The following is a 22,498-nucleotide window of genomic DNA, read 5'->3' on the forward strand; positions in this document are numbered from 1 at the left end:
TTTTCCACTCTGTCTGGCAAGGAAAACCTGCGCCAGCGCAGAAAACATCTCCCATCGTGTTCTGGACGTTGCACGGAGGTCTGCCAAGTGTTTGAAAGAAACAAAGAAAAGTTGTCCAAAACAGCTTCCAATCGAATATTCATGTGATTGGAAAAGTCAGGAAAGTGGTAAGGTACTGTTTTCTATCAGTTGGCAAGCTGCGCACACAATCCCAGTGTTGTACAGCTTCCTTCTTCACCTTTCCGATGCTGCCGCTCTCTCCGGCTCCCGGAGCCGAAGAAGCGGCTTCTTCGCGCAAAGACGATTGTACCGCTCACAGTGCTCTCTTAGCGCGGCTTCTGCCGAAAGAAGCCCGGGAGCGGCGCTTAGCTCCGGAGAGCATCATACCTTCGTCTTTAGCGTCTTTTGTGGTCTACATCCTAGCAGAAAGCTTTTCCACTCTGTCTGGCAAGGAAAACCTGCGCCACCACAGAAAACATCTCCCATCGTGTTCTGGACGTTGCACGGAGGTCTGCCAAGTGTTTGCATAAAGAAATGAAAAGTTGTCCAAAATAACTTCCTATCGAATGTTCATGTGATTGGAAACGTCAGGAAAGTGGTAAGGTACTGTTTTCTATCAGTTGGCAAGCTGCGCACACAATCCCAGTGTTGTACAGCTTCCTTCTTCACCTTTCCGATGCTGCCGCTCTCTCCGGCTCCCGGAGCCGAAGAAGCGGCTTCTTCGCGCAAAGGCGATTGTACCGCTCACAGTGCTCTCTTAGCGCGGCTTCTGCCGAAAGAAGCCCGGGAGCGGTGCTTAGCTCCGGAGAGCCTCGTCCCTTCGTCTTTAGCGTCTTTTGTGGTCTACATCCTAGCAGAAAGCTTTTCCACTCTGTCTGGCAAGGAAAACATGCGGAACACAGAAAACATCTCCCATCGTGTTCTGGACGTTGCACGGAGGTCTGCCAAGTGTTTGCATAAAGAAATGAAAAGTTGTCCAAAATAACTTCCTATCGAATGTTCATGTGATTGGAAAAGTCAGGAAAGTGGTAAGGTACTGTTTTCTATCAGTTGGCAAGCTGCGCACACAATCCCAGTGTTGTACAGCTTCCTTCTTCACCTTTCCGATGCTGCCGCTCTCTCCGGCTCCCGGAGCCGAAGAAGCGGCTTCTTCGCGCAAAGACGATTGTACCGCTCACAGTGCTCTCTTAGCGCGGCTTCTGCCGAAAGAAGCCCGGGAGCGGCGCTTAGCTCCGGAGAGCATCGTACCTTCGTCTTTAGCGTCTTTTGTGGTCTACATCCTAGCAGAAAGCTTTTCCACTCTGTCTGGCAAGGAAAACATGCGCCAGCGCAGAAAACATCTCCCATCGTGTTCTGGACGTTGCACGGAGGTCTGCCAAGTGTTTGACAAGAAGAGAGGAAAAGTTGTCCAAAACAGCTTCCAATCGAATATTCATGTGATTGGAAACGTCAGGAAAGTGGTAAGGTACTGTTTTCTATCAGTTGGCAAGCTGGCGCACACAATCCCAGTGTTGTACAGCTTCCTTCTTCACCTTTGCGATGCTGCCGCTCTCTCCGGCTCCCGGAGCCGAAGAAGCGGCTTCTTCGCGCAAAGACGATTGTACCGCTCACAGTGCTCTCTTAGCGCCGCTTCTGCCGAATGAAGCCCGGGAGCGGCGCTTAACTCCGGAGAGCCTCGTACCATCTTCTTTAGCGTCTTTTGTGGTCTACATCCTAGCAGAAAGCTTTTCCACTCTGTCTGGCAAGGAAAACCTGCGCCAGCGCAGAAAACATCTCCCATCGTGTTCTGGACGTTGCACGGAGGTCTGCCAAGTGTTTGCATAAAGAAATGAAAAGTTGTCCAAAATAACTTCCTATCGAATGTTCATGTGATTGGAAAGGTCAGGAAAGTGTAAGGTACTGTTTTCTATCAGTTGGCAAGCTGCGCACACAATCCCAGTGTTGTACAGCTTCCTTCTTCACCTTTCCGATGCTGCCGCTCTCTCCGGCTCCCGGAGCCGAAGAAGCGGCTTCTTCGCGCAAAGACGATTGTACCGCTCACAGTGCTCTCTTAGCGCGGCTTCTGCCGAAAGAAGCCCGGGAGCGGCGCTTAGCTCCGGAGAGCATCGTCCCTTCGTCTTTAGCGTCTTTTGTGGTCTACATCCTAGCAGAAAGCTTTTCCACTCTGTCTGGCAAGGAAAACCTGCGCCAGCACAGAAAACATCTCCCATCGTGTTCTGGACGTTGCACGGAGGTCTGCCAAGTGTTTGACAAGAAGAGAAGAAAAGTTGTCCAAAACAGCTTCCAATCGAATATTCATGTGATTGGAAAAGTCAGGAAAGTTGTAAGGTACTGTTTTCTATCAGTTGGCAAGCTGCGCACACAATCCCAGTGTTGTACAGCTTCCTTCTTCACCTTTCCGATGCTGCCGCTCTCTCCAGCTCCCGGAGCCCAAGAAGCGGCTTCTTCGCGCAAAGACGATTGTACCGCTCACAGTGCTCTCTTAGCGCGGCTTCTGCCGAAAGAAGCCCGGGAGCGGCGCTTAGCTCCGGAGAGCATCGTACCTTCGTCTTTAGCGTCTTTTGTGGTCTACATCCTAGCAGAAAGCTTTTCCACTCTGTCTGGCAAGGAAAACCTGCGCCAGCACAGAAAACATCTCCCATCGTGTTCTGGACGTTGCACGGAGGTCTGCCAAGTGTTTGAAAGAAACAAAGAAAAGTTGTCCAAAACAGCTTCCAATCGAATATTCCTGTGATTGGAAAAGTCAGGAAAGTGGTAAGGTACTGTTTTCTATCAGTTGGCAAGCTGCGCACACAATCCCAGTGTTGTACAGCTTCCTTCTTCACCTTTCCGATGCTGCCGCTCTCTCCGGCTCCCGGAGCCGAAGAAGCGGCTTCTTCGCGCAAAGACGATTGTACCGCTCACAGTGCTCTCTTAGCGCGGCTTCTGCCGAAAGAAGCCCGGGAGCGGCGCTTAACTCCGGAGAGCATCGTACCTTCGTCTTTAGCGTCTTTTGTGGTCTACATCCTAGCAGAAAGCTTTTCCACTCTGTCTGGCAAGGAAAACCTGCGCCAGCACAGAAAACATCTCCCATCGTGTTCTGGACGTTGCACGGAGGTCTGCCAAGTGTCTGCATAAAGAAATGAAAAGTTGTCCAAAATAACTTCCTATCGAATGTTCATGTGATTGGAAACGTCAGGAAAGTGGTAAGGTACTGTTTTCTATCAGTTGGCAAGCTGCGCACACAATCCCAGTGTTGTACAGCTTCCTTCTTCACCTTTCCGATGCTGCCGCTCTCTCCGGCTCCCGGAGCCGAAGAAGCGGCTTCTTCGCGCAAAGGCGATTGTACCGCTCACAGTGCTCTCTTAGCGCCGCTTCTGCCGAAAGAAGCCCGGGAGCGGTGCTTAGCTCCGGAGAGCCTCGTCCCTTCGTCTTTAGCGTCTTTTGTGGTCTACATCCTAGCAGAAAGCTTTTCCACTCTGTCTGGCAAGGAAAACATGCGCCAGCGCAGAAAACATCTCCCATCGTGTTCTGGACGTTGCACGGAGGTCTGCCAAGTGTTTGCATAAAGAAATGAAAAGTTGTCCAAAATAACTTCCTATCGAATATTCATGTGATTGGAAAAGTCAGGAAAGTGGTAAGGTACTGTTTTCTATCAGTTGGCAAGCTGCGCACACAATCCCAGTGTTGTACAGCTTCCTTCTTCACCTTTCCGATGCTGCCGCTCTCTCCGGCTCCCAGAGCCGAAGAAGCGGCTTCTTTGCGCAAAGGCGATTGTACCGCTCACAGTGCTCTCTTAGCGCCGCTTCTGCCGAAAGAAGCCCGGGAGCGGTGCTTAGCTCCGGAGAGCATCGTACCTTCGTCTTTAGCGTCTTTTGTGGTCTACATCCTAGCAGAAAGCTTTTCCACTCTGTCTGGCAAGGAAAACCTGCGGAACACAGAAAACATCTCCCATCGTGTTCTGGACGTTGCACGGAGGTCTGCCAAGTGTTTGCATAAAGAAATGAAAAGTTGTCCAAAATAACTTCCTATCGAATGTTCATGTGATTGGAAAAGTCAGGAAAGTGGTAAGGTACTGTTTTCTATCAGTTGGCAAGCTGCGCACACAATCCCAGTGTTGTACAGCTTCCTTCTTCACCTTTCCGATGCTGCCGCTCTCTCCGGCTCCCGGAGCCGAAGAAGCGGCTTCTTCGCGCAAAGACGATTGTACCGCTCACAGTGCTCTCTTAGCGCCGCTTCTGCCGAAAGAAGCCCGGGAGCGGCGCTTAGCTCCGGAGAGCATCGTCCCTTCGTCTTTAGCGTCTTTTGTGGTCTACATCCTAGCAGAAAGCTTTTCCACTCTGTCTGGCAAGGAAAACATGCGCCAGCGCAGAAAACATCTCCCATCGTGTTCTGGACGTTGCACGGAGGTCTGCCAAGTGTTTGACAAGAAGAGAGGAAAAGTTGTCCAAAACAGCTTCCAATCGAATATTCATGTGATTGGAAACGTCAGGAAAGTGGTAAGGTACTGTTTTCTATCAGTTGGCAAGCTGGCGCACACAATCCCAGTGTTGTACAGCTTCCTTCTTCACCTTTGCGATGCTGCCGCTCTCTCCGGCTCCCGGAGCCGAAGAAGCGGCTTCTTCGCGCAAAGACGATTGTACCGCTCACAGTGCTCTCTTAGCGCCGCTTCTGCCGAATGAAGCCCGGGAGCGGCGCTTAACTCCGGAGAGCCTCGAACCATCTTCTTTAGCGTCTTTTGTGGTCTACATCCTAGCAGAAAGCTTTTCCACTCTGTCTGGCAAGGAAAACCTGCGCCAGCGCAGAAAACATCTCCCATCGTGTTCTGGACGTTGCACGGAGGTCTGCCAAGTGTTTGCATAAAGAAATGAAAAGTTGTCCAAAATAACTTCCTATCGAATGTTCATGTGATTGGAAAGGTCAGGAAAGTGTAAGGTACTGTTTTCTATCAGTTGGCAAGCTGCGCACACAATCCCAGTGTTGTACAGCTTCCTTCTTCACCTTTCCGATGCTGCCGCTCTCTCCGGCTCCCGGAGCCGAAGAAGCGGCTTCTTCGCGCAAAGACGATTGTACCGCTCACAGTGCTCTCTTAGCGCCGCTTCTGCCGAAAGAAGCCCGGGAGCGGCGCTTAGCTCCGGAGAGCATCGTCCCTTCGTCTTTAGCGTCTTTTGTGGTCTACATCCTAGCAGAAAGCTTTTCCACTCTGTCTGGCAAGGAAAACCTGCGCCAGCACAGAAAACATCTCCCATCGTGTTCTGGACGTTGCACGGAGGTCTGCCAAGTGTTTGACAAGAAGAGAAGAAAAGTTGTCCAAAATAGCTTCCAATCGAATATTCATGTGATTGGAAAAGTCAGGAAAGTTGTAAGGTACTGTTTTCTATCAGTTGGCAAGCTGCGCACACAATCGCAGTGTTGTACAGCTTCCTTCTTCACCTTTCCGATGCTGCCGCTCTCTCCGGCTCCCGGAGCCGAAGAAGCGGCTTCTTCGCGCAAAGACGATTGTACCGCTCACAGTGCTCTCTTAGCGCCGCTTCTGCCGAAAGAAGCCCGGGAGCGGTGCTTAGCTCCGGAGAGCCTCGTCCCTTCGTCTTTAGCGTCTTTTGTGGTCTACATCCTAGCAGAAAGCTTTTCCACTCTGTCTGGCAAGGAAAACATGCGCCAGCGCAGAAAACATCTCCCATCGTGTTCTGGACGTTGCACGGAGGTCTGCCAAGTGTTTGCATAAAGAAATGAAAAGTTGTCCAAAATAACTTCCTATCGAATATTCATGTGATTGGAAAAGTCAGGAAAGTGGTAAGGTACTGTTTTCTATCAGTTGGCAAGCTGCGCACACAATCCCAGTGTTGTACAGCTTCCTTCTTCACCTTTCCGATGCTGCCGCTCTCTCCGGCTCCCAGAGCCGAAGAAGCGGCTTCTTTGCGCAAAGGCGATTGTACCGCTCACAGTGCTCTCTTAGCGCCGCTTCTGCCGAAAGAAGCCCGGGAGCGGTGCTTAGCTCCGGAGAGCATCGTACCTTCGTCTTTAGCGTCTTTTGTGGTCTACATCCTAGCAGAAAGCTTTTCCACTCTGTCTGGCAAGGAAAACATGCGGAACACAGAAAACATCTCCCATCGTGTTCTGGACGTTGCACGGAGGTCTGCCAAGTGTTTGCATAAAGAAATGAAAAGTTGTCCAAAATAACTTCCTATCGAATGTTCATGTGATTGGAAAAGTCAGGAAAGTGGTAAGGTACTGTTTTCTATCAGTTGGCAAGCTGCGCACACAATCCCAGTGTTGTACAGCTTCCTTCTTCACCTTTCCGATGCTGCCGCTCTCTCCGGCTCCCGGAGCCGAAGAAGCGGCTTCTTCGCGCAAAGACGATTGTACCGCTCACAGTGCTCTCTTAGCGCCGCTTCTGCCGAAAGAAGCCCGGGAGCGGCGCTTAGCTCCGGAGAGCATCGTACCTTCGTCTTTAGCGTCTTTTGTGGTCTACATCCTAGCAGAAAGCTTTTCCACTCTGTCTGGCAAGGAAAACATGCGCCAGCGCAGAAAACATCTCCCATCGTGTTCTGGACGTTGCACGGAGGTCTGCCAAGTGTTTGACAAGAAGAGAGGAAAAGTTGTCCAAAACAGCTTCCAATCGAATATTCATGTGATTGGAAACGTCAGGAAAGTGGTAAGGTACTGTTTTCTATCAGTTGGCAAGCTGGCGCACACAATCCCAGTGTTGTACAGCTTCCTTCTTCACCTTTGCGATGCTGCCGCTCTCTCCGGCTCCCGGAGCCGAAGAAGCGGCTTCTTCGCGCAAAGACGATTGTACCGCTCACAGTGCTCTCTTAGCGCCGCTTCTGCCGAATGAAGCCCGGGAGCGGCGCTTAACTCCGGAGAGCCTCGTACCATCTTCTTTAGCGTCTTTTGTGGTCTACATCCTAGCAGAAAGCTTTTCCACTCTGTCTGGCAAGGAAAACCTGCGCCAGCGCAGAAAACATCTCCCATCGTGTTCTGGACGTTGCACGGAGGTCTGCCAAGTGTTTGCATAAAGAAATGAAAAGTTGTCCAAAATAACTTCCTATCGAATGTTCATGTGATTGGAAAGGTCAGGAAAGTGTAAGGTACTGTTTTCTATCAGTTGGCAAGCTGCGCACACAATCCCAGTGTTGTACAGCTTCCTTCTTCACCTTTCCGATGCTGCCGCTCTCTCCGGCTCCCGGAGCCGAAGAAGCGGCTTCTTCGCGCAAAGACGATTGTACCGCTCACAGTGCTCTCTTAGCGCGGCTTCTGCCGAAAGAAGCCCGGGAGCGGCGCTTAGCTCCGGAGAGCATCGTCCCTTCGTCTTTAGCGTCTTTTGTGGTCTACATCCTAGCAGAAAGCTTTTCCACTCTGTCTGGCAAGGAAAACCTGCGCCAGCACAGAAAACATCTCCCATCGTGTTCTGGACGTTGCACGGAGGTCTGCCAAGTGTTTGACAAGAAGAGAAGAAAAGTTGTCCAAAATAGCTTCCAATCGAATATTCATGTGATTGGAAAAGTCAGGAAAGTGGTAAGGTACTGTTTTCTATCAGTTGGCAAGCTGCGCACACAATCGCAGTGTTGTACAGCTTCCTTCTTCACCTTTCCGATGCTGCCGCTCTCTCCGGCTCCCGGAGCCGAAGAAGCGGCTTCTTCGCGCAAAGACGATTGTACCGGTCACAGTGCTCTCTTAGCGCGGCTTCTGCCGAAAGAAGCCCGGGAGCGGCGCTTAGCTCCGGAGAGCATCGTCCCTTCGTCTTTAGCGTCTTTTGTGGTCTACATCCTAGCAGAAAGCTTTTCCACTCTGTCTGGCAAGGAAAACCTGCGCCAGCACAGAAAACATCTCCCATCGTGTTCTGGACGTTGCACGGAGGTCTGCCAAGTGTTTGACAAGAAGAGAGGAAAAGTTGTCCAAAACAGCTTCCAATCGAATATTCCTGTGATTGGAAAAGTCAGGAAAGTGGTAAGGTACTGTTTTCTATCAGTTGGCAAGCTGCGCACACAATCCCAGTGTTGTACAGCTTCCTTCTTCACCTTTCCGATGCTGCCGCTCTCTCCGGCTCCCGGAGCCGAAGAAGCGGCTTCTTCGCGCAAAGACGATTGTACCGCTCACAGTGCTCTCTTAGCGCGGCTTCTGCCGAAAGAAGCCCGGGAGCGGTGCTTAGCTCCGGAGAGGCTCGTACCTTCGTCTTTAGCGTCTTTTGTGGTCTACATCCTAGCAGAAAGCTTTTCCACTCTGTCTGGCAAGGAAAACCTGCGCCAGCACAGAAAACATCTCCCATCGTGTTCTGGACGTTGCACGGAGGTCTGCCAAGTGTTTGCATAAAGAAATGAAAAGTTGTCCAAAATAACTTCCTATCGAATGTTCATGTGATTGGAAAAGTCAGGAAAGTGTAAGGTACTGTTTTCTATCAGTTGGCAAGCTGCGCACACAATCCCAGTGTTGTACAGCTTCCTTCTTCACCTTTGCGATGCTGCCGCTCTCTCCGGCTCCCGGAGCCGAAGAAGCGGCTTCTTCGCGCAAAGACGATTGTACCGCTCACAGTGCTCTCTTAGCGCGGCTTCTGCCGAAAGAAGCCCGGGAGCGGCGCTTAGCTCCGGAGAGCATCGTACCTTCGTCTTTAGCGTCTTTTGTGGTCTACATCCTAGCAGAAAGCTTTTCCACTCTGTCTGGCAAGGAAAACCTGCGCCAGCACAGAAAACATCTCCCATCGTGTTCTGGACGTTGCACGGAGGTCTGCCAAGTGTTTGACAAAAGAGAGGAAAAGTTGTCCAAAACAGCTTCCAATCGAATATTCCTGTGATTGGAAAAGTCAGGAAAGTGGTAAGGTACTGTTTTCTATCAGTTGGCAAGCTGCGCACACAATCCCAGTGTTGTACAGCTTCCTTCTTCACCTTTGCGATGCTGCCGCTCTCTCCGGCTCCCGGAGCCGAAGAAGCGGCTTCTTCGCGCAAAGACGATTGTACCGCTCACAGTGCTCTCTTAGCGCCGCTTCTGCCGAAAGAAGCCCGGGAGCGGCGCTTAGCTCCGGAGAGCATCGTACCTTCGTCTTTAGCGTCTTTTGTGGTCTACATCCTAGCAGAAAGCTTTTCCACTCTGTCTGGCAAGGAAAACCTGCGCCAGCGCAGAAAACATCTCCCATCGTGTTCTGGACGTTGCACGGAGGTCTGCCAAGTGTTTGCATAAAGAAATGAAAAGTTGTCCAAAATAACTTCCTATCGATTGTTCATGTGATTGGAAAAGTCAGGAAAGTGGTAAGGTACTGTTTTCTATCAGTTGGCAAGCTGCGCACACAATCCCAGTGTTGTACAGCTTCCTTCTTCACCTTTCCGATGCTGCCGCTCTCTCCGGCTCCCGGAGCCGAAGAAGCGGCTTCTTCGCGCAAAGACGATTGTACCGCTCACAGTGCTCTCTTAGCGCCGCTTCTGCCGAAAGAAGCCCGCGAGCGGTGCTTAGCTCCGGAGAGCATCGTACCTTCGTCTTTAGCGTCTTTTGTGGTCTACATCCTAGCAGAAAGCTTTTCCACTCTGTCTGGCAAGGAAAACATGCGGAACACAGAAAACATCTCCCATCGTGTTCTGGACGTTGCACGGAGGTCTGCCAAGTGTTTGCATAAAGAAATGAAAAGTTGTCCAAAATAACTTCCTATTGAATGTTCATGTGATTGGAAAAGTCAGGAAAGTGGTAAGGTACTGTTTTCTATCAGTTGGCAAGCTGCGCACACAATCCCAGTGTTGTACAGCTTCCTTCTTCACCTTTCCGATGCTGCCGCTCTCTCCGGCTCCCGGAGCCGAAGAAGCGGCTTCTTCGCGCAAAGACGATTGTACCTGTCACAGTGCTCTCTTAGCGCCGCTTCTGCCGAAAGAAGCCCGGGAGCGGCGCTTAGCTCCGGAGAGCATCGTACCTTCGTCTTTAGCGTCTTTTGTGGTCTACATCCTAGCAGAAAGCTTTTCCACTCTGTCTGGCAAGGAAAACCTGCGCCAGCACAGAAAACATCTCCCATCGTGTTCTGGACGTTGCACGGAGGTCTGCCAAGTGTTTGAAAGAAACAAAGAAAAGTTGTCCAAAACAGCTTCCAATCGAATGTTCATGTGATTGGAAAAGTCAGGAAAGTGGTAAGGTACTGTTTTCTATCAGTTGGCAAGCTGCGCACACAATCCCAGTGTTGTACAGCTTCCTTCTTCAGCTTTCCGATGCTGCCGCTCTCTCCGGCTCCCGGAGCCGAAGAAGCGGCTTCTTCGCGCAAAGACGATTGTACCGCTCACAGTGCTCTCTTAGCGCGGCTTCTGCCGAAAGAAGCCCGGGAGCGGCGCTTAGCTCCGGAGAGCATCGTCCCTTCGTCTTTAGCGTCTTTTGTGGTCTACATCCTAGCAGAAAGCTTTTCCACTCTGTCTGGCAAGGAAAACCTGCGCCAGCACAGAAAACATCTCCCATCGTGTTCTGGACGTTGTACGGAGGTCTGCCAAGTGTTTGACAAGAAGAGAAGAAAAGTTGTCCAAAACAGCTTCCAATCGAATATTCATGTGATTGGAAAAGTCAGGAAAGTTGTAAGGTACTGTTTTCTATCAGTTGGCAAGCTGCGCACACAATCCCAGTGTTGTACAGCTTCCTACTTCACCTTTCCGATGCTGCCGCTCTCTCCGGCTCCCGGAGCCGAAGAAGCGGCTTCTTCGCGCAAAGACGATTGTACCGCTCACAGTGCTCTCTTAGCGCCGCTTCTGCCGAAAGAAGCCCGGGAGCGGCGCTTAGCTCCGGAGAGCATCATCCCTTCGTCTTTAGCGTCTTTTGTGGTCTACATCCTAGCAGAAAGCTTTTCCACTCTGTCTGGCAAGGAAAACCTGCGCCAGCGCAGAAAACATCTCCCATCGTGTTCTGGACGTTGCACGGAGGTCTGCCAAGTGTTTGCATAAAGAAATGAAAAGTTGTCCAAAATAACTTCCTATCGAATGTTCATGTGATTGGAAAGGTCAGAAAAGTGTAAGGTACTCTTTTCTATCAGTTGGCAAGCTGCGCACACAATCCCAGTGTTGTACAGCTTCCTTCTTCACCTTTCCGATGCTGCCGCTCTCTCCGGCTCCCGGAGCCGAAGAAGCGGCTTCTTCGCGCAAAGACGATTGTACCGCTCACAGTGCTCTCTTAGCGCCGCTTCTGCCGAAAGAAGCCCGGGAGCGGTGCTTAGCTCCGGAGAGCATCGTCCCTTCGTCTTTAGCGTCTTTTGTGGTCTACATCCTAGCAGAAAGCTTTTCCACTCTGTCTGGCAAGGAAAACCTGCGCCAGCACAGAAAACATCTCCCTTCGTGTTCTGGACGTTGTACGGAGGTCTGCCAAGTGTTTGAAAGAAACAAAGAAAAGTTGTCCAAAACAGCTTCCAATCGAATATTCTGTGATTGGAAACGTCAGGAAAGTTGTAAGGTACTGTTTTCTATCAGTTGGCAAGCTGCGCACACAATCCCAGTGTTGTACAGCTTCCTTCTTCACCTTTCCGATGCTGCCGCTCTCTCCGGCTCCCGGAGCCGAAGAAGCGGCTTCTTCGCGCAAAGACGATTGTACCGCTCACAGTGCTCTCTTAGCGCCGCTTCTGCCGAAAGAAGCCCGGGAGCGGTGCTTAGCTCCGGAGAGCCTCGTACCTTCGTCTTTAGCGTCTTTTGTGGTCTACATCCTAGCAGAAAGCTTTTCCACTCTGTCTGGCAAGGAAAACCTGCGCCAGCGCAGAAAACATCTCCCATCGTGTTCTGGACGTTGCACGGAGGTCTGCCAAGTGTTTGCATAAAGAAATGAAAAGTTGTCCAAAATAACTTCCTATCGAATGTTCATGTGATTGGAAAAGTCAGGAAAGTGGTAAGGTACTGTTTTCTATCAGTTGGCAAGCTGCGCACACAATGCCAGTGTTGTACAGCTTCCTTCTTCACCTTTCCGATGCTGCCGCTCTCTCCGGCTCCCGGAGCCGAAGAAGCGGCTTCTTCGCGCAAAGACGATTGTACCGCTCACAGTGCTCTCTTAGCGCCGCTTCTGCCGAAAGAAGCCCGGGAGCGGTGCTTAGCTCCGGAGAGCCTCGTACCTTCGTCTTTAGCGTCTTTTGTGGTCTACATCCTAGCAGAAAGCTTTTCCACTCTGTCTGGCAAGGAAAACATGCGGAACACAGAAAACATCTCCCATCGTGTTCTGGACGTTGCACGGAGGTCTGCCAAGTGTTTGCATAAAGAAATGAAAAGTTGTCCAAAATAACTTCCTATCGAATGTTCATGTGATTGGAAAAGTCAGGAAAGTGGTAAGGTACTGTTTTCTATCAGTTGGCAAGCTGCGCACACAATCCCAGTGTTGTACAGCTTCCTTCTTCACCTTTCCGATGCTGCCGCTCTCTCCGGCTCCCGGAGCCGAAGAAGCGGCTTCTTCGCGCAAAGACGATTGTACCGCTCACAGTGCTCTCTTAGCGCCGCTTCTGCCGAAAGAAGCCCGGGAGCGGCGCTTAGCTCCGGAGAGCATCGTACCTTCGTCTTTAGCGTCTTTTGTGGTCTACATCCTAGCAGAAAGCTTTTCCACTCTGTCTGGCAAGGAAAACATGCGCCAGCGCAGAAAACATCTCCCATCGTGTTCTGGACGTTGCACGGAGGTCTGCCAAGTGTTTGACAAGAAGAGAAGAAAAGTTGTCCAAAACAGCTTCCAATCGAATATTCATGTGATTGGAAAAGTCAGGAGAGTGGTAAGGTACTGTTTTCTATCAGTTGGCAAGCTGCGCACACAATCCCAGTGTTGTACAGCTTCCTTCTTCACCTTTCCGATGCTGCCGCTCTCTCCGGCTCCCGGAGCCGAAGAAGCGGCTTCTTCGCGCAAAGACGATTGTACCGCTCACAGTGCTCTCTTAGCGCGGCTTCTGCCGAAAGAAGCCCGGGAGCGGTGCTTAGCTCCGGAGAGGCTCGTACCTTCGTCTTTAGCGTCTTTTGTGGTCTACATCCTAGCAGAAAGCTTTTCCACTCTGTCTGGCAAGGAAAACATGCGGAACACAGAAAACATCTCCCATCGTGTTCTGGACGTTGTACGGAGGTCTGCCAAGTGTTTGCATAAAGAAATGAAAAGTTGTCCAAAATAACTTCCTATCGAATGTTCATGTGATTGGAAAAGTCAGGAAAGTGGTAAGGTACTGTTTTCTATCAGTTGGCAAGCTGCGCACACAATCCCAGTGTTGTACAGCTTCCTTCTTCACCTTTCCGATGCTGCCGCTCTCTCCGGCTCCCGGAGCCGAAGAAGCGGCTTCTTCGCGCAAAGACGATTGTACCGCTCACAGTGCTCTCTTAGCGCCGCTTCTGCCGAAAGAAGCCCGGGAGCGGCGCTTAGCTCCGGAGAGCATCGTACCTTCGTCTTTAGCGTCTTTTGTGGTCTACATCCTAGCAGAAAGCTTTTCCACTCTGTCTGGCAAGGAAAACCTGCGCCAGCACAGAAAACATCTCCCATCGTGTTCTGGACGTTGTACGGAGGTCTGCCAAGTGTTTGACAAGAAGAGAAGAAAAGTTGTCCAAAACAGCTTCCAATCGAATATTCATGTGATTGGAAAAGTCAGGAAAGTTGTAAGGTACTGTTTTCTATCAGTTGGCAAGCTGCGCACACAATCCCAGTGTTGTACAGCTTCCTTCTTCACCATTCCGATGCTGCCGCTCTCTCCGGCTCCCGGAGCCGAAGAAGCGGCTTCTTCGCGCAAAGACGATTGTACCGCTCACAGTGCTCTCTTAGCGCCGCTTCTGCCGAAAGAAGCCCGGGAGCGGCGCTTAGCTCCGGAGAGCATCATCCCTTCGTCTTTAGCGTCTTTTGTGGTCTACATCCTAGCAGAAAGCTTTTCCACTCTGTCTGGCAAGGAAAACCTGCGCCAGCGCAGAAAACATCTCCCATCGTGTTCTGGACGTTGCACGGAGGTCTGCCAAGTGTTTGCATAAAGAAATGAAAAGTTGTCCAAAATAACTTCCTATCGAATGTTCATGTGATTGGAAAGGTCAGAAAAGTGTAAGGTACTCTTTTCTATCAGTTGGCAAGCTGCGCACACAATCCCAGTGTTGTACAGCTTCCTTCTTCACCTTTCCGATGCTGCCGCTCTCTCCGGCTCCCGGAGCCGAAGAAGCGGCTTCTTCGCGCAAAGACGATTGTACCGCTCACAGTGCTCTCTTAGCGCCGCTTCTGCCGAAAGAAGCCCGGGAGCGGTGCTTAGCTCCGGATAGCATCGTCCCTTCGTCTTTAGCGTCTTTTGTGGTCTACATCCTAGCAGAAAGCTTTTCCACTCTGTCTGGCAAGGAAAACCTGCGCCAGCACAGAAAACATCTCCCTTCGTGTTCTGGACGTTGTACGGAGGTCTGCCAAGTGTTTGAAAGAAACAAAGAAAAGTTGTCCAAAACAGCTTCCAATCGAATATTCTGTGATTGGAAACGTCAGGAAAGTTGTAAGGTACTGTTTTCTATCAGTTGGCAAGCTGCGCACACAATCCCAGTGTTGTACAGCTTCCTTCTTCACCTTTCCGATGCTGCCGCTCTCTCCGGCTCCCGGAGCCGAAGAAGCGGCTTCTTCGCGCAAAGACGATTGTACCGCTCACAGTGCTCTCTTAGCGCCGCTTCTGCCGAAAGAAGCCCGGGAGCGGTGCTTAGCTCCGGAGAGCCTCGTACCTTCGTCTTTAGCGTCTTTTGTGGTCTACATCCTAGCAGAAAGCTTTTCCACTCTGTCTGGCAAGGAAAACCTGCGCCAGCGCAGAAAACATCTCCCATCGTGTTCTGGACGTTGCACGGAGGTCTGCCAAGTGTTTGCATAAAGAAATGAAAAGTTGTCCAAAATAACTTCCTATCGAATGTTCATGTGATTGGAAAAGTCAGGAAAGTGGTAAGGTACTGTTTTCTATCAGTTGGCAAGCTGCGCACACAATGCCAGTGTTGTACAGCTTCCTTCTTCACCTTTCCGATGCTGCCGCTCTCTCCGGCTCCCGGAGCCGAAGAAGCGGCTTCTTCGCGCAAAGACGATTGTACCGCTCACAGTGCTCTCTTAGCGCCGCTTCTGCCGAAAGAAGCCCGGGAGCGGTGCTTAGCTCCGGAGAGCCTCGTACCTTCGTCTTTAGCGTCTTTTGTGGTCTACATCCTAGCAGAAAGCTTTTCCACTCTGTCTGGCAAGGAAAACATGCGGAACACAGAAAACATCTCCCATCGTGTTCTGGACGTTGCACGGAGGTCTGCCAAGTGTTTGCATAAAGAAATGAAAAGTTGTCCAAAATAACTTCCTATCGAATGTTCATGTGATTGGAAAAGTCAGGAAAGTGGTAAGGTACTGTTTTCTATCAGTTGGCAAGCTGCGCACACAATCCCAGTGTTGTACAGCTTCCTTCTTCACCTTTCCGATGCTGCCGCTCTCTCCGGCTCCCGGAGCCGAAGAAGCGGCTTCTTCGCGCAAAGACGATTGTACCGCTCACAGTGCTCTCTTAGCGCCGCTTCTGCCGAAAGAAGCCCGGGAGCGGCGCTTAGCTCCGGAGAGCATCGTACCTTCGTCTTTAGCGTCTTTTGTGGTCTACATCCTAGCAGAAAGCTTTTCCACTCTGTCTGGCAAGGAAAACATGCGCCAGCGCAGAAAACATCTCCCATCGTGTTCTGGACGTTGCACGGAGGTCTGCCAAGTGTTTGACAAGAAGAGAAGAAAAGTTGTCCAAAACAGCTTCCAATCGAATATTCATGTGATTGGAAAAGTCAGGAGAGTGGTAAGGTACTGTTTTCTATCAGTTGGCAAGCTGCGCACACAATCCCAGTGTTGTACAGCTTCCTTCTTCACCTTTCCGATGCTGCCGCTCTCTCCGGCTCCCGGAGCCGAAGAAGCGGCTTCTTCGCGCAAAGACGATTGTACCGCTCACAGTGCTCTCTTAGCGCGGCTTCTGCCGAAAGAAGCCCGGGAGCGGTGCTTAGCTCCGGAGAGGCTCGTACCTTCGTCTTTAGCGTCTTTTGTGGTCTACATCCTAGCAGAAAGCTTTTCCACTCTGTCTGGCAAGGAAAACATGCGGAACACAGAAAACATCTCCCATCGTGTTCTGGACGTTGTACGGAGGTCTGCCAAGTGTTTGCATAAAGAAATGAAAAGTTGTCCAAAATAACTTCCTATCGAATGTTCATGTGATTGGAAAAGTCAGGAAAGTGGTAAGGTACTGTTTTCTATCAGTTGGCAAGCTGCGCACACAATCCCAGTGTTGTACAGCTTCCTTCTTCACCTTTCCGATGCTGCCGCTCTCTCCGGCTCCCGGAGCCGAAGAAGCGGCTTCTTCGCGCAAAGACGATTGTACCGCTCACAGTGCTCTCTTAGCGCCGCTTCTGCCGAAAGAAGCCCGGGAGCGGCGCTTAGCTCCGGAGAGCATCGTACCTTCGTCTTTAGCGTCTTTTGTGGTCTACATCCTAGCAGAAAGCTTTTCCACTCTGTCTGGCAAGGAAAACCTGCGCAAGCACAGAAAACATCTCCCATCGTGTTCTGGACGTTGTACGGATGTCTGCCAAGTGTTTGAAAGAAACAAAGAAAAGTTGTCCAAAACAGCTTCCAATCGAATATTCATGTGATTGGAAACGTCAGGAAAGTGGTAAGGTACTGTTTTCTATCAGTTGGCAAGCTGCGCACACAATCCCAGTGTTGTACAGCTTCCTTCTTCACCTTTCCGATGCTGCCGCTCTCTCCGGCTCCCGGAGCCGAAGAAGCGGCTTCTTCGCGCAAAGGCGATTGTACCGCTCACAGTGCTCTCTTAGCGCGGCTTCTGCCGAAAGAAGCCCGGGAGCGGTGCTTAGCTCCGGAGAGCCTCGTACCTTCGTCTTTAGCGTCTTTTGTGGTCTACATCCTAGCAGAAAGCTTTTCCACTCTGTCTGGCAAGGAAAACCTGCGCCAGCGCAGAAAACATCTCCCATCGTGTTCTGGACGTTGCACGGAGGTCTGCCAAGTGTTTGCATAAAGAAATGAAAAGTTGTCCAAAATAACTTCCTATCGATTGTTCATGTGATTGGAAAAGTCAGGAAAGTGGTAAGGTACTGTTTTCTATCAGTTGGCAAGCTGCGCACACAATCCCAGTGTTGTACAGCTTCCTTCTTCACCTTTCCGATGCTGCCGCTCTCTCCGGCTCCCGGAGCCGAAGAAGCGGCTTCTTCGCGCAAAGACGATTGTACCGCTCACAGTGCTCTCTTAGCGCCGCTTCTGCCGAAAGAAGCCCGGGAGCGGTGCTTAGCTCCGGAGAGCCTCGTACCTTCGTCTTTAGCGTCTTTTGTGGTCTACATCCTAGCAGAAAGCTTTTCCACTCTGTCTGGCAAGGAAAACCTGCGCCAGCACAGAAAACATCTCCCATCGTGTTCTGGACGTTGCACGGAGGTCTGCCAAGTGTTTGAAAGAAACAAAGAAAAGTTGTCCAAAACAGCTTCCAATCGAATATTCATGTGATTGGAAAAGTCAGGAAAGTGGTAAGGTACTGTTTTCTATCAGTTGGCAAGCTGCGCACACAATCCCAGTGTTGTACAGCTTCCTTCTTCACCTTTCCGATGCTGCCGCTCTCTCCGGCTCCCGGAGCCGAAGAAGCGGCTTCTTCGCGCAAAGACGATTGTACCGCTCACAGTGCTCTCTTAGCGCGGCTTCTGCCGAAAGAAGCCCGGGAGCGGCGCTTAGCTCCGGAGAGCATCGTACCTTCGTCTTTAGCGTCTTTTGTGGTCTACATCCTAGCAGAAAGCTTTTCCACTCTGTCTGGCAAGGAAAGCCTGCGCCAGCACAGAAAACATCTCCCATCGTGTTCTGGACGTTGCACGGAGGTCTGCCAAGTGTTTGAAAGAAACAAAGAAAAGTTGTCCAAAACAGCTTCCAATCGAATATTCATGTGATTGGAAAAGTCAGGAAAGTGGTAAGGTACTGTTTTCTATCAGTTGGCAAGCTGCGCACACAATCCCAGTGTTGTACAGCTTCCTTCTTCACCTTTCCGATGCTGCCGCTCTCTCCGGCTCCCGGAGCCGAAGAAGCGGCTTCTTCGCGCAAAGACGATTGTACCGCTCACAGTGCTCTCTTAGCGCCGCTTCTGCCGAAAGAAGCCCGGGAGCGGCGCTTAACTCCGGAGAGCATCGTACCTTCGTCTTTAGCGTCTTTTGTGGTCTACATCCTAGCAGAAAGCTTTTCCACTCTGTCTGGCAAGGAAAACATGCGCCAGCACAGAAAACATCTCCCATCGTGTTCTGGACGTTGCACGGAGGTCTGCCAAGTGTTTGCATAAAGAAATGAAAAGTTGTCCAAAATAACTTCCTATCGAATGTTCATGTGATTGGAAACGTCAGGAAAGTGGTAAGGTACTGTTTTCTATCAGTTGGCAAGCTGCGCACACAATCCCAGTGTTGTACAGCTTCCTTCTTCACCTTTCCGATGCTGCCGCTCTCTCCGGCTCCCGGAGCCGAAGAAGCGGCTTCTTCGCGCAAAGGCGATTGTACCGCTCACAGTGCTCTCTTAGCGCCGCTTCTGCCGAAAGAAGCCCGGGAGCGGTGCTTAGCTCCAGAGAGCCTCGTCCCTTCGTCTTTAGCGTCTTTTGTGGTCTACATCCTAGCAGAAAGCTTTTCCACTCTGTCTGGCAAGGAAAACATGCGGAACACAGAAAACATCTCCCATCGTGTTCTGGACGTTGCACGGAGGTCTGCCAAGTGTTTGACAAGAAGAGAGGAAAAGTTGTCCAAAACAGCTTCCAATCGAATATTCCTGTGTTTGGAAAAGTCAGGAAAGTGGTAAGGTACTGTTTTCTATCAGTTGGCAAGCTGCGCACACAATCCCAGTGTTGTACAGCTTCCTTCTTCACCTTTCCGATGCTGCCGCTCTCTCCGGCTCCCGGAGCCGAAGAAGCGGCTTCTTCGCGCAAAGACGATTGTACCGCTCACAGTGCTCTCCTAGCGCCGCTTCTGCCGAAAGAAGCCCGGGAGCGGCGCTTAGCTCCGGAGAGCATCGTACCTTCGTCTTTAGCGTCTTTTGTGGTCTACATCCTAGCAGAAAGCTTTTCCACTCTGTCTGGCAAGGAAAACCTGCGCCAGCACAGAAAACATCTCCCATCGTGTTCTGGACGTTGCACGGAGGTCTGCCAAGTGTTTGCATAAAGAAATGAAAAGTTGTCCAAAATAACTTCCTATCGAATGTTCATGTGATTGGAAAAGTCAGGAAAGTGTAAGGTACTGTTTTCTATCAGTTGGCAAGCTGCGCACACAATCCCAGTGTTGTACAGCTTCCTTCTTCACCTTTGCGATGCTGCCGCTCTCTCCGGCTCCCGGAGCCGAAGAAGCGGCTTCTTCGCGCAAAGACGATTGTACCGCTCACAGTGCTCTCTTAGCGCGGCTTCTGCCGAAAGAAGCCCGGGAGCGGCGCTTAGCTCCGGAGAGCATCGTACCTTCGTCTTTAGCGTCTTTTGTGGTCTACATCCTAGCAGAAAGCTTTTCCACTCTGTCTGGCAAGGAAAACCTGCGCCAGCACAGAAAACCTCTCCCATCGTGTTCTGGACGTTGCACGGAGGTCTGCCAAGTGTTTGACAAGAAGAGAGGAAAAGTTGTCCAAAACAGCTTCCAATCGAATATTCCTGTGATTGGAAAAGTCAGGAAAGTGGTAAGGTACTGTTTTCTATCAGTTGGCAAGCTGCGCACACAATCCCAGTGTTGTACAGCTTCCTTCTTCACCTTTCCGATGCTGCCGCTCTCTCCGGCTCCCGGAGCCGAAGAAGCGGCTTCTTCGCGCAAAGACGATTGTACCGCTCACAGTGCTCTCTTAGCGCCGCTTCTGCCGAAAGAAGCCCGGGAGCGGCGCTTAGCTCCGGAGAGCATCGTACCTTCGTCTTTAGCGTCTTTTGTGGTCTACATCCTAGCAGAAAGCTTTTCCACTCTGTCTGGCAAGGAAAACATGCGGAACACAGAAAACATCTCCCATCGTGTTCTGGACGTTGCACGGAGGTCTGCCAAGTGTTTGCATAAAGAAATGAAAAGTTGTCCAAAATAACTTCCAATCGAATGTTCATGTGATTGGAAAAGTCAGGAAAGTGGTAAGGTACTGTTTTCTATCAGTTGGCAAGCTGCGCACACAATCCCAGTGTTGTACAGCTTCCTTCTTCACCTTTCCGATGCTGCCGCTCTCTCCGGCTCCCGGAGCCGAAGAAGCGGCTTCTTCGCGCAAAGACGATTGTACCTGTCACAGTGCTCTCTTAGCGCCGCTTCTGCCGAAAGAAGCCCGGGAGCGGCGCTTAGCTCCGGAGAGCATCGTACCTTCGTCTTTAGCGTCTTTTGTGGTCTACATCCTAGCAGAAAGCTTTTCCACTCTGTCTGGCAAGGAAAACCTGCGCCAGCACAGAAAACATCTCCCATCGTGTTCTGGACGTTGCACGGAGGTCTGCCAAGTGTTTGAAAGAAACAAAGAAAAGTTGTCCAAAACAGCTTCCAATCGAATGTTCATGTGATTGGAAAAGTCAGGAAAGTGGTAAGGTACTGTTTTCTATCAGTTGGCAAGCTGCGCACACAATCCCAGTGTTGTACAGCTTCCTTCTTCAGCTTTCCGATGCTGCCGCTCTCTCCGGCTCCCGGAGCCGAAGAAGCGGCTTCTTCGCGCAAAGACGATTGTACCGCTCACAGTGCTCTCTTAGCGCGGCTTCTGCCGAAAGAAGCCCGGGAGCGGCGCTTAGCTCCGGAGAGCATCGTCCCTTCGTCTTTAGCGTCTTTTGTGGTCTACATCCTAGCAGAAAGCTTTTCCACTCTGTCTGGCAAGGAAAACCTGCGCCAGCACAGAAAACATCTCCCATCGTGTTCTGGACGTTGTACGGAGGTCTGCCAAGTGTTTGACAAGAAGAGAAGAAAAGTTGTCCAAAACAGCTTCCAATCGAATATTCATGTGATTGGAAAAGTCAGGAAAGTTGTAAGGTACTGTTTTCTATCAGTTGGCAAGCTGCGCACACAATCCCAGTGTTGTACAGCTTCCTTCTTCACCTTTCCGATGCTGCCGCTCTCTCCGGCTCCCGGAGCCGAAGAAGCGGCTTCTTCGCGCAAAGACGATTGTACCGCTCACAGTGCTCTCTTAGCGCCGCTTCTGCCGAAAGAAGCCCGGGAGCGGCGCTTAGCTCCGGAGAGCATCGTCCCTTCGTCTTTAGCGTCTTTTGTGGTCTACATCCTAGCAGAAAGCTTTTCCACTCTGTCTGGCTAGGAAAACCTGCGCCAGCGCAGAAAACATCTCCCATCGTGTTCTGGACGTTGCACGGAGGTCTGCCAAGTGTTTGCATAAAGAAATGAAAAGTTGTCCAAAATAACTTCCTATCGAATGTTCATGTGATTGGAAAGGTCAGAAAAGTGTAAGGTACTCTTTTCTATCAGTTGGCAAGCTGCGCACACAATCCCAGTGTTGTACAGCTTCCTTCTTCACCTTTCCGATGCTGCCGCTCTCTCCGGCTCCCGGAGCCGAAGAAGCGGCTTCTTCGCGCAAAGACGATTGTACCGCTCACAGTGCTCTCTTAGCGCCGCTTCTGCCGAAAGAAGCCCGGGAGCGGTGCTTAGCTCCGGAGAGCATCGTCCCTTCGTCTTTAGCGTCTTTTGTGGTCTACATCCTAGCAGAAAGCGTTTCCACTCTGTCTGGCAAGGAAAACCTGCGCCAGCACAGAAAACATCTCCCTTCGTGTTCTGGACGTTGTACGGAGGTCTGCCAAGTGTTTGAAAGAAACAAAGAAAAGTTGTCCAAAACAGCTTCCAATCGAATATTCTGTGATTGGAAACGTCAGGAAAGTGTAAGGTACTGTTTTCTATCAGTTGGCAAGCTGCGCACACAATCCCAGTGTTGTACAGCTTCCTTCTTCACCTTTCCGATGCTGCCGCTCTCTCCGGCTCCCGGAGCCGAAGAAGCGGCTTCTTCGCGCAAAGACGATTGTACCGCTCACAGTGCTCTCTTAGCGCCGCTTCTGCCGAAAGAAGCCCGGGAGCGGTGCTTAGCTCCGGAGAGCCTCGTACCTTCGTCTTTAGCGTCTTTTGTGGTCTACATCCTAGCAGAAAGCTTTTCCACTCTGTCTGGCAAGGAAAACCTGCGCCAGCGCAGAAAACATCTCCCATCGTGTTCTGGACGTTGCACGGAGGTCTGCCAAGTGTTTGCATAAAGAAATGAAAAGTTGTCCAAAATAACTTCCTATCGATTGTTCATGTGATTGGAAAAGTCAGGAAAGTGGTAAGGTACTGTTTTCTATCAGTTGGCAAGCTGCGCACACAATCCCAGTGTTGTACAGCTTCCTTCTTCACCTTTCCGATGCTGCCGCTCTCTCCGGCTCCCGGAGCCGAAGAAGCGGCTTCTTCGCGCAAAGACGATTGTACCGCTCACAGTGCTCTCTTAGCGCGGCTTCTGCCGAAAGAAGCCCGGGAGCGGTGCTTAGCTCCGGAGAGCATCGTACCTTCGTCTTTAGCGTCTTTTGTGGTCTACATCCTAGCAGAAAGCTTTTCCACTCTGTCTGGCAAGGAAAACATGCGGAACACAGAAAACATCTCCCATCGTGTTCTGGACGTTGCACGGAGGTCTGCCAAGTGTT

This window comes from Ammospiza caudacuta, chromosome 15, assembly GCF_027887145.1.
Source record: "Ammospiza caudacuta isolate bAmmCau1 chromosome 15, bAmmCau1.pri, whole genome shotgun sequence".
NCBI classification, from domain to species: Eukaryota; Metazoa; Chordata; class Aves; order Passeriformes; family Passerellidae; genus Ammospiza; species Ammospiza caudacuta.